We start from the raw sequence: 11,202 nt of genomic DNA on the forward strand, positions 1-11,202 counted from the left end.
TCTCTAAAATCAAAGAACGAATCTTAGAAACAAAAGGAGGTTCAGAGCAGAACATATTTATTGGGTGAAAGAAAGCTTCTGTCTGAGAGAAAGACAGAAGGGGGCCACCAAGCAGGTTGTGCCCAGGAAGCTGGCTCTTCCAGGGACTTTTATAGAGTAAAACCATGTGGTGAGGCGAGTCTAAGGTGGTGAAGACATGGGAACTCGCTTAGGTGAGCATAAGGTGGGACGAAACTGTGGTCAACCAATGAGGTTACAAGCACCATTGCTCAGGTCAAATTTATTAAATCTAGTACCACATGGAGTCACATAGCAAGCGGGCATGAATACGGGACAGGATCCCTTCCTGTTGGGGGTTGGGTTAGTGACTCTTCAGGGCTCTTTCAAGGTGATTGATACCTGCTTAGAATATCAATCAAGGGGCTGGGAGATAGCTCAGCAGAATAAGCCTTTGCTTGGCAAGCACAAGGGCCTGAATTCAATCTCTGGTTCCAAAGGAAAAAAAAAAAAAGAATATCCATCAAGGGCGAACAAATAGCTCAGCAGATTAAAGCGCCTGCAAGCAGGCACAGGGGCCTGGGGATTCTATCCCCAGGCCTGCTGGGCCTCCCTTGCAGACCCCGCCCCCAGAGACTGGGCGTGGTGCCTGCTCTTGGGAGGCTGTAAACAGGTGGATCACTACGAGTCCGATCTAGTAATGAGACTCTGAACACCCTGTATAGCCTTCTCTAAAATGAAAAATATAAATAAATAATAAAAATAAATAGAGTACCAATCACTGATGCCCATCCCTAGGGAAGTATGTGACTGCATTTGTTTACTTTTGTCTTGAGGTCTGGCCCATATAAGAGTGTCTGACTCTTCCAAGTTGCAAAGTCACCTTGTCTTCCATACTGTCCTTGAGGGCCTGGCCCTGTCTGACGGCCTATAATATTTCTATCTAATTCAGCTGCCTACAGCATTCCCACCATGCCCAGCTGGGTATGGATGTTTCTGACACCTGCATGAAGGTGACTTTATGCGAGTTACTGGGCCCAAGTGCATCCTTGCTGGCCTAGTCTGGGGTCACCTTGGTGCCCTCACCCCAAGGACCCTTTCATCCACTGGGTCTGTGGGCTGGTGTGGACTCCCTGAATTTTTGCAGCTGTATCTGGCAAGTGCTCTTTCGACCAAAAGTACAAGTGCAGCTCACTGCGGAATGAAGTCCAAGCCTCGCACCCAGCTGTTCTCAGCATATCTATCTCCTGGTGACACGGGAAGGGGGGCAGTTCACAGCCTGGCATCTGGGCAGGTTCGATAACACAAAGCTGAAAGGGGTCAGAAGAGCCAGGCTTGCTAAACCACGCCTCTGTTTCAGCACTTTCCAACACTCACAGATCTTTCCAGAGCTGTCTGCCCTTTTGCTTAGCTGGACTGTCACACAAGATCTGGCTGCCCCCCGGCTCAGTCTCTCTGCAAAACATATCCAGCCCCCTCCAGAGAAGCTCCAAACACAGACGCCCTTATGCATTTTCCTGGAAATATTCTATAGCAGCAGCCTGGGAAAGCTTCCAAAAGTTTCCCTGAACCAAAGATAACAACAATAATAATAGAGAGGTGAGGGAGGCGAGAAGCTTAGGCAAATGTTCCTGGTGATTAATGCTTAAGGGAACAGACCAGACTGTAGGAAAGGGGAAAAGGGAAGGGGTTTCCAGGTCAACTTAAACATTTGTGCTGTTTTCCTGAAAGGCCACTTCAAAATAGTTGGCCTGTCCCAAAGTAAATTTTTGGAATCTGCCCAGAGGGCAAAAACCTACCCTTCCTCCCTCCATCTGGAAACTTTTCACACCAGAAGGTCCAGCGCATTCTTGAGTTCTGCTCTAGAAAGAAGGACTTGCCCAACCTTCCCGGAGGGCGTCCTGCCTCCCTCACCCTGCTGACCTATAGGGAGCTCTGTTTGCTCTACCCTGAGCAGCTGCATTCCAGCTGTGGAGCTATTAGGAAACATTCAGCAATCCTCTGGCTGAAAGGTAAGTGAGGAATGGGTTGCATTGACAGGAGGGGCAGGCTTTAATCTGTAAAGTGAGAAGCCCCAGGAGGGGGCTTAGGGTGGCCCTCACAATCCATTGTGCAGAGAGCCTCTCTGTCACGGGTCTTAGAGATAGGAGCTCTGACTAGACTGACACCCCCGCACCCCCCCCACCCCCCCACACTGTGCAGTGCAAGGAAGGAGAGTCATCTGGGCATAGTGATGCATCCCATAATTGTATAATTGTAGCACTCAAGAGGCTGAGGCAGGAGGATCATGAGGGTTCCAGGCGGACTACACAGCGAGACCCTATCTCAAAAAAACAAACAACCCAAACAAACAAAAAAGGGAACTCAAACATTGTAAATAGAGGCCGGGAAGATGGCTCAGTAGGATAAGCACTTGACCGGCAAACGCAAGAATCTGAGTTCAATCCCCGGTTCCAAAAAAAAAACTGTCCTACAAATTTGTTTTGCACTGATCTCATTGCAATTTGTCTCCTAAAAATATTATGGGGAAAAAAAAAAAAAAAACCCATTGTAAATATATATTATATATTCAAAATAATGTGAAGATTTAGAAATATATTCACTTACTTGTGAGCTCTGTGTTTCTAATTAAAGCATAACATCTTGCTTAAAACAAGCCTTTGAAACAACAGGATAAAAAGAACCTTAATTTAGGGATTTGCCTGATAGAACCTTAATTTAGGGTCTTGACTTCCCATCAGGTGGCAGCCAGCAGGTTAGAGGGTGCAGGGGGGTGACAGAGGTTCCTTGTCCTTCTAAGGATGTTATCGCTACCAGAGAATTCAAACCAGGAGGTTGGGGGACAACCAGAACCTGTAAATATATACATACTGGACTGGATGTGGTGGCTCATGCTTGTAATCCTGGTGGGGAGGCTGAGGCAGAAGGGCCACAAATTCCAGCCCAGCCTAGGCAATTTAGTGACTTAGGAAGAAGCTGTCAAAATTAAAAAAAAAAAAAAAAAAAGGTAAAGGGCTGGGGATATAGCTTAATGCGACGGCTTTTGGTTTATACCCAAAAAAAAAAAAAAAAAAAACAAAACAAAAAAAAAACCTGAAAACACTATACTGGTCAGATGAGGCAGGTGAATGGCCTCTGGACAGCCAAAGCCCTCAGCTGCTGTCCGCACAAGTTCCCCAAGTGCCCCTGGCTGAGGTCCCCGGCGAGGCCACAGCGCTAGCACAATATCTGAAGCTGCTGGCAGTCCACTCAGGCCATCTACAGTGCTCCCTACTACCCGGCTCTGTCCCAGTGGCCACAGCTGCCTGGCTGGCTGCACACTGCCTCATACTGGAGAGTCTGTGCCTTTGCACTAGCATGGCTGGCCACCTAGCAGACAGTATCCAGAGTGAGGAACTCAACCAAGCCTTCCACCAGCTCCTGGTGCACTCTGGAGAAACTGAGACAGCAGCACACCCCTCCCCACTGGGGGAACCCAGATTGAACTCAGGCCCTTGCGCTTGCCAGGTAAGCGCTTATTCTACTGAGCCATCTCCCCTGCCCCTCCACTTCTTCCTGATTCTACTATTCCTATTCAAGCACTCCTTTCTACCATCCTAGGTCATGCCCCAGGTCATCCTACCAGTTCCCACATGGACTGCCACAGCTCAGCCTACAGGGCAGCCACGGAGTGTACCTCCAGCAGTACCCCAGAGGCTATGAGACCCTAAGAAGGAAAGTACCAGGAAACCCCTCCATGCCCTCCCTGCCGAGAAACAATGGCTTCCAAGGTCTAAGCCAGCTACACTCGCAGTGCTCAAAATAGACTCATTGTCCTCTTTCGCAACATCCAGGAATTTGGTGAAACTCATCATTTTTCAGGTTACCGATAATGCAAGTTTGGAAACTGAAACAGGAAGGAACACAGGCTGAAAAAGCTTTTATCCAACCCACGGCGTTTTTCTCTCCAGATGTACGATAGTTGTTGCTTTTTTTCCCCCCCCCAGCTGCACTTTGGTGGGGTTAAAATTAGCTAGCAGCATTCTGGTCACATGCTAGACAACAAAACAAAAGGGAATTGTTCCCGTTGGCACTCCTGAACTGGCCTAGGACAGACCTTCCTAACATATGGATTTCTGGGAAGCTGGCTCTTAGGGTCCTGGTATACAGGGGCCACGCCATGGACACCCCTTAGTGATGACCCCAGCTGTAGCCAAGGAGAACACCAACCATGTCATGGCTGTTTGAAATCCCAGGCTTTCCCATGTGGGAAGCACTCGAGACCCAAAAATGGCTTTGCAAAGCCTCTCACTGAAATCCAATAAGCGAGCACTGCAAGGCCACAGAGAGAGAATGGGTAACATCTGAAATGCGAACCTTCGTGGCAGTTGGCTGTGGCTAGCTGGATTAAAACATGAAAAGAATACATCTGAGCTATAGGTGGCGAGCACTTAGGACAGATTCTTTATCTCTAGACCCTGATGATAGGTTCACATCATGGGCTGCTTTGTTCTTCCAGCTTAAAACTGTCACCAGGAGCCCTGGGTTAAAAATACAGCCTCTGATTCACACAGTCAGGAAACATGTCTTGTGCTCGGCACAGAAACATGTCCGTCAACCTGGGGAAAGAGTCACCACCAGCAATCCGCCTTTGGCTTGCCAAGGCTGAGCAGCTGCCAGGGCCCAAGCCCAGCTGCCCGGCTGTCTGGGAAGGGTGGGGGTGCTTTTTAAATCACCTGATTTCTGCCTCCAACTCCACTTTAATTCCAAGCTGAAAACCCATCTCAAAATGTCTTAAAGGCCAACTGTTTCTAAAAATTGCTTTTTAACACTAACCTTTCAGCTCTGTGCCTCCCAGCAAGGTGAAGCAGATGGCTTTTGTTGATTAATTTATTTATTTGGAAAGGGCTACTCTGGAATCAGGAAATTCCAGTGAGACAGAGCGTGCTGCCCTGACCATGTCTGCCCTGACAATCATGAGCAGACGCCCAGACAGAAGTAGGTACAGAAAAAAACTGCAGCTGAACCCCATGAAATGGGGACATTTTCATTCTTCTCTCTGTCCTGGCCTCCTTAGGAAGGAACACCTTGTCTGGTTAGACACTTGTATTCAAGGATTTGTGTGAGCTTTGGAGGGTCTGCTTTGTCCAAAGGGCTTCAAGAACCAAATAGGCCTCTGACTGTCACCTCAACTTGAAGCCCTCATTGTACAGGCAGCCCCAAACAGAACTCCCCAGACCACAACCCCTTGCACACAAAGTCCTCTTTAATTAACATAACACCAGGTTTCAGTGGAACTGCCTTAAGGTGTGAGAAAGTATGCAAAGGTCTGAAAGCTGAAACCCTAGGTAAACAGTGCCCTGAAATATATTTAGCAGAAAATACTAAAAGCCACAGGAAAAATACATTTCCTTCCCGGGATGCCAAAGAAAGTGTAGGTTCAGGAAGCCTTCAGGAAATAGTGAGTGAAGCAGCAAATCTGCTCACCTTTCTACCCCTAGTGCAAATAAATTTCTAAACCTCCTTGGTTTCCATAGGCTTTGGTTACAGTAGAGTATTTCATTTTCTTCCCCATTAGACAGGCCACCCAGAGAACTGGCGTGACAGACCTGAAAAATATACTAAATCTGAATAGCATGATTTTGTTTGTGCATACTGAATCCTGTTGTGTTTCAAATGGCAGTTCCTGCAAAATGGGGGGCCGGTGATCCCCACTGCAGCCGCCTCACACGGCCACCTGAAGTCACAGCGTGAATGTCAGATCTGTCTCACCTTGCCTCACCCAGTGTCTTGTCTCTGACGAACAAACTCTGTGCATTGGTGCCTATGGTGATGTCACCTTCATTAAGGGACTTGGTTTGCCACCCTGTAATAAGAGGGCTTTGGAAAGATCGGATTCCCTACAGTCTCGGAGTGGGGAGGGTAGGGAGAGCGAAGGACAGGCAGGCACTCTCCCTAAGATGGATGCTGCATGATGTAAGTGGTTGGCTAAAATATCTGGCATGCTTGCAGTTTTAAATCGCCAGCTAAATATTATTAAAAAGATAAAATACACGCAAACTGTGCAGAATGTTAGGGCTGCTGTGTTTACATCCGGGTTTTGATGACTCAAAGACTTACACTTGGGCTTGCTGAAAAGCTCTATTAAAAACACAGCTTTGTGAAAGTCTCCAGGGAACCGGAAGAAAGGGGGAGGGTGTGGCTCGATGCCCCACCCAAGGACAATGTGTTCGGATCTGTGTTCTGGCAGGCATTTAGGGCCTAGGAGGTGCTTAGGGGTTAACCTTCTCTCAGCTTCGGAACCAGATCCGGGAGGGTTAACCTTTTTCCAGAACATTTATTTCACCATCTCACTGACTAGAGGGAGGAGGGAGCGAGAGCCTGCCGCGCTGAGAGGCTGCGGATCACAAGGCCATTCTGATAGCCTCCTGTCCCCATGGCAACTGCAACGGCATTTATCAGTTCCTTCTGCGCACAGGCACAGCAAATCTGCATTGCACATGGCAGGCTTCCAGCATTTCAAATGAAAGAGCACTTTGAACGGCTGCCAAGTTGGGAAGGAGCAGAATTGTCAGGGCTGCTTAAAGCTGGCAGTTTATACAGGGGAGGTTTTCGCTTCCCAGAATCCTTCGGGCCTGGCGAGCTGCCAAGTACTTAGCGGAAGCTAAAAAGTAACTGGCTCCCTCCTCTCCCCTTCCTCCCCCTGCCTATGCCCCCCCCCTCCACGCCATTCACCGCAGTGCTCTCAAAATTTTCCACATGTCCTGTGTCACCAGTGCAGACTGCACAATGAAAACCAGAACGCCGGCTGCCCACGATGGGCTTTTCTTAATAATGGGGGTGGAGGGGCAGGTTAGAATCACAGCCGAATCCCCCTGTACCTGCGGTAACCCCATAACCGCTGGTGGAAATGCATGGTTGTGTGTGTGTGCGCGCGCGCGCGTGCTTTTCAGCCTTAGAAATACAATATAAAAGCAGCCTCCTCGGAAGCATAGACTCCCGAGTGCTGGGGGTGGGAAGTAGAGGATGGGGGCTCGGGTTGCACCACATTTTACAGCTGCATTTAAGCTGGGGATTGGAGGTCTTGCAGGCAAACGCAAGAGCTTGTTTATATCCAGTTTTTCTAAGAGCTGTACGGAAGAGGGTTGTCACTGAGAGTGCAGCTCTTTCTGGAGCTTTCTTTGGATTTCTCAGATGTCACGATGAAAGCAGCTCTGGGGCCACTGCTGAGGGCGGAGTTCCGAGACCATTTTCAATGGAAAGTTTACCAAATACCTTCTGACTGGCGTGCACTGCCTAGAGCACAGGGCTTCTCCTGGCAGACAGTGGAAACTGGCATAGCGTTCACACTGCTGATTTTTTTTTTTTTAAACGAAAATATACACTGAGATCAAGGGCTCAGGCTTTATTTTCCAGCACAAATAGAACGAAAATTGTCTGCTGCTTAGGCTGTTGGATAGAGTTTAGGAAAACTATGTCTGGCATTAATTCCAAAGTGGAGGTTTTTGGTTGAAGGGAGAACCATTAATTTCAGTAAACTGTTTTCACTCGTTCAGACCCTGCTGTGTAAGGACTATTTATTACCTTTCCCTAACCTGATGTCTTCAGAGTTGTAAAGCAAAGAGGAGGGGAACACATCCAGAGTGGAGATGTCTGTATCTTGGATCAAATAGGTTTTGCACCTTCTCTTTGGGAATTATGTTTTATAGGGAATTTTTTATCGCTGGTTTTTATCAGTGCCAATTTTGTTGTTTCTACTTTTTTTAGGGGGATACTGGGGATCAAACCCAGGACCTTGCGCTTGCCAGGCAGGCGGTTAAACCACTGAACTATCTCCCCAGCCCCCAATTTTGTTGTTTTTAAAAATCCATCTTGCAATGAATTACAGAAAAAAAAAAATCCGGATGGAGAGGAATCTGGTGAGGGCAGATACCCATCCCACCTCCTTCGGAAGGGTAGCTCCCTGCCCAAAGGGGTGTTCTGGGTGTCTTTCCCTCAGTTTCCAGGCTGCAGGTCCAGTGCTAAGCCTTGACATGATTCACCCTGAAGAGATCGGGTCTAAAATACACCCAAAAGTCAATTTTGGCATTTGTTCTCTCTTAGGAATTTTACTAGCGGCTTTAGAAAAGCACATAAATTACTTCCCCCTCCCTCTCTTTTTTCCATGCCTTCTTTCATCCCCCAGCCCCCCAGTTCATCTTGATGTCATTTCAAAGAGAAGGATGAAAAGGGGATTTGTCAGGCAGTCCGGTGGTTTGTGAGTGTGTCTTGCCAGGCCCCAACACACACACACACACACACACACACACACACACACACACACACAGAGCCAGCTGAGAATGTAATCAGAATTAAAAGCCAGTCAGTACTATTAAAGCATCAAACGTGAAGACCTGGAGAAGGAGGGGGCCTTGGAGGAGGGGCGATATGGGGGTGGGGTAGGAGTAGGAATGAAATATAATTCAGTCCTTCGCGCTACTTACTAAAATAAAGGAGCAGAGAGGTAGCAGTGGCCTGGATTTGGTCAGTTTATCAAATGTCAAATTTACCGGTCTTTCCTCTTAACCTCCTCCCGGCAACCCCACACGCCCTGCCCTGCCTCGGCACAGCCAAGTCCTGTGCTGTTCCCAAGTGTGATTAATCTCTGGCAGAGGCCAGAAGCAGGAGTAGGTTTCTTGGCTGCCCGTCCTGATAAACAATCTGTTCTTGGGAAGAGTAGGTGAAGGGGACTGTGGGGGGAAGCTGCGGGGTTCGAGTGGGTGTAGGAGGACAGGAGAGGAGGGCGCCGCGGGGCCAGCAGAGCCCCGCCCTCTCGGGACTGCAAGGGCCCCTCCTTCGGGGCGCGTGGTTTTGGGGGTGGATCGGGTTCCTGCTCTTAAGAATGTGAGCAGACGTTTGAGGCTGGCCGTCCCCAACGTGTTGGGGACGTCAGAGGGCCAGCGAGGGCTCGGGGAGGGGCGGAGAGGCGCTCGCACGCCCCGCAGCTCTGGACCTAGGTCGAACGCTCGGGGCAGTGCCGCGGCTCGGAGCCTGCGGGTGGAAAGGAAACCGAGGCAGCTTCGGGGACGGCCGGGTGGGGGCGTTGATGATAAGAAGCAATGTAAAGCGGAACGGAAAAAGCCGGAGACTTCCAAACAAAAGGAGGGACTACTGCGCGGCGTCGGAGGTCGCTGGGATCGAAACTCCGGAGGCAAGGAAGCTAGGCTATGGATTTTGCAACGGGTTTATTGTGTGGGCATCGAGGCAGAAAGCAGCAATGTGTAACAGTGGAGGGGGAGAGTCGGCAGTAAAGGGAAATGAGTGGCTACAAGGCTGCGAACGGCTGGGAAATGTCACCAAGGAGACCGCAGTGGGAACGAATGAAAGACGAATGATCCGCCACCTTTTGGAAAAGGGATATAAAAATATTAATAAAGACGAGAAACCCGCTTTTCAGGTGAAAAGCAAATCCATCCTCCCTCTGTCTTTCCTCCCTGTCAAGCACACAGCACAGCTCTGGTCAGCCGTGCATCTAAGAAGCCCGGGCCAGGATCGCTTTCCTTTGGATTTAATTACATGAAAATGCTGAACAAAAACCCTGTAATTACACCCTTAGTCCCTGCCACTCATGCCCAGCACACTTCCTGACTAGTTTTGTTTTTTAAAGAAGAGGTCATTGGCTCTTTCTTCCAAATTGGCTAAAACAAAAAATAAATAAAAGCCCCGAATAAATCCAGTAACTCTGAGCTTCCCCACCTCTTGGGGAGGGGAAGTCCTTATCGCTCTAGAAAAGATAAGAAGGACCTAACTTAACCTGATACTGTCTTGCTCCAGCTGTTAGCCCAAGAGGCAACCACATCATGTCTGCAGCCCACAGGGCCAGAGATGCTAGACTGGCCACCACCCAAGAGGAAATCTTCCAAGGGCAAGTTAGAGAGGGGGAAGGGCTTAGTATTTGGCCTGGTTTTCCACTGATTTTAGCTGGAAGGGCTGAATGCTGTAAAAGTGACCTGTGACACTGCTGGCCTTTCTACAGCCCTAGGCATTGATACAGAAATTCATAGTGAGCCCCTGAAGGAGGGAGGGTGGGAGGAGCGACTTCAAGATCGACTTGACATTTGACAGGTGAGGAGAGAGAAGCCCACAGAGAATAAATAGATTGTTTCAAGTGGGTCACGTGGCTGGTAGGACTGTTGAACAAGGACAGCCTCTCCTGGTTTTTGGGCTATTGTAGTAGGAAAGTAGGACGCCTAGTAGGAGATGGAAACGTCTAGATTCTGGACTGGAGTAAGTCTGGCTTGATTCATCCTTAGATCCCTAGCATTGAAATAGAAAGTACTGCAGGAGAGATAGCTCAGTAGAATAAGCACTTGCCTGGCAAGTGCAAGGGCCTGAGTTCAATCCCTGGTTCTGCCAAAAAAAATAAGTAAAAAATAAGTACTACCTAGGTGAATCACTGAATGACAAGGAATGGCAAAGGCACATGTTAAGGCACTGAATGGAAGGGTACATAAGCTGTGACATGGAAACCCACCAGGCCACCCAGCAGCCAAATTTAAGCTTTGAAACAATATGTAGGTGGGGCTAGGGGGGATGGCTCAGTGGCATAAGCGCTTCCCTGGCAACTGGCAAGCGCGAGGCCTGAGATCGGGGAGATGGCTCAGTAGTTCAATCCTTGGTTCTGCAAAAAGAAAAAAGAAAAAAAAGAAAGAAAGAATATGTTAAGTAATAAGAATGGTTGTACATCCACTGGGCCCACTGGGGAGCTTAGCCTCCTCTGGGCCTGACCAGAGAGGAAAGTTCAAGGGGCCTCTGGATGGGCCAGGAGGCCACATTGTTCCAGACCTCTCTCCTAGGCTGGCTGTGTTTAAGGGGCCCAGCCTGCCATGCTCACGGGCCCTGACCCAAGCACAAGTTGGGTGCTGTCACAGTCAGTGTGATGTGACTTAGGTGAGAACAAAGGATTGTTACTTGTGTGATAGTGACTCCTCTGGAAAGACACTGCTCGGGGATGTAGCTCAGTGGCACAGCACCTGCCTGGGATGCATGAAACCCTGAGTTTGATTCCCAGAGCTAAGGGGCCAATGAGATGGCTCAGTGGAATAAGTGCTTGCCTGGCAAGCACAGGGGCCTGAGTTCAATCCCCAGTTCCACAAAAAAAAAAAAAAAAAAAAAAGAATAAATTCCCAGAGCCAAAAAAGACAAAACACTTGCTTTTACTTTCCTTCTCCCTTTGTGGTTTGGTCT

General features: G+C 48.8%; 2 long non-coding RNA genes across 2 annotated transcripts in view; one reads left to right on the forward strand and one right to left on the reverse strand.

The window, feature by feature from the left end:
• The first annotated feature begins 3,378 nt into the window (after positions 1-3,378).
• Positions 3,379-5,797, forward strand: LOC111812786. The gene is made up of 3 exons (XR_002818189.1): positions 3,379-3,504; positions 4,883-4,974; positions 5,660-5,797. It is a non-coding gene; the product is annotated as an uncharacterized LOC111812786 (long non-coding RNA).
• Positions 5,798-9,184: 3,387 nt separating this feature from the next.
• LOC111812884 overlaps positions 9,185-11,202 on the reverse strand; it is a 3,582-nt gene continuing 1,564 nt past the window's right edge. The window contains exon 2 of the long non-coding RNA XR_002818258.1: positions 9,185-9,358. This is a non-coding gene — a long non-coding RNA (uncharacterized LOC111812884). The remainder of the gene's footprint in view (positions 9,359-11,202) is intronic.

This window comes from Octodon degus, unplaced genomic scaffold, assembly GCF_000260255.1.
Source record: "Octodon degus isolate 3935 unplaced genomic scaffold, OctDeg1.0 scaffold00007, whole genome shotgun sequence".
NCBI lineage: Eukaryota > Metazoa > Chordata > Mammalia > Rodentia > Octodontidae > Octodon > Octodon degus.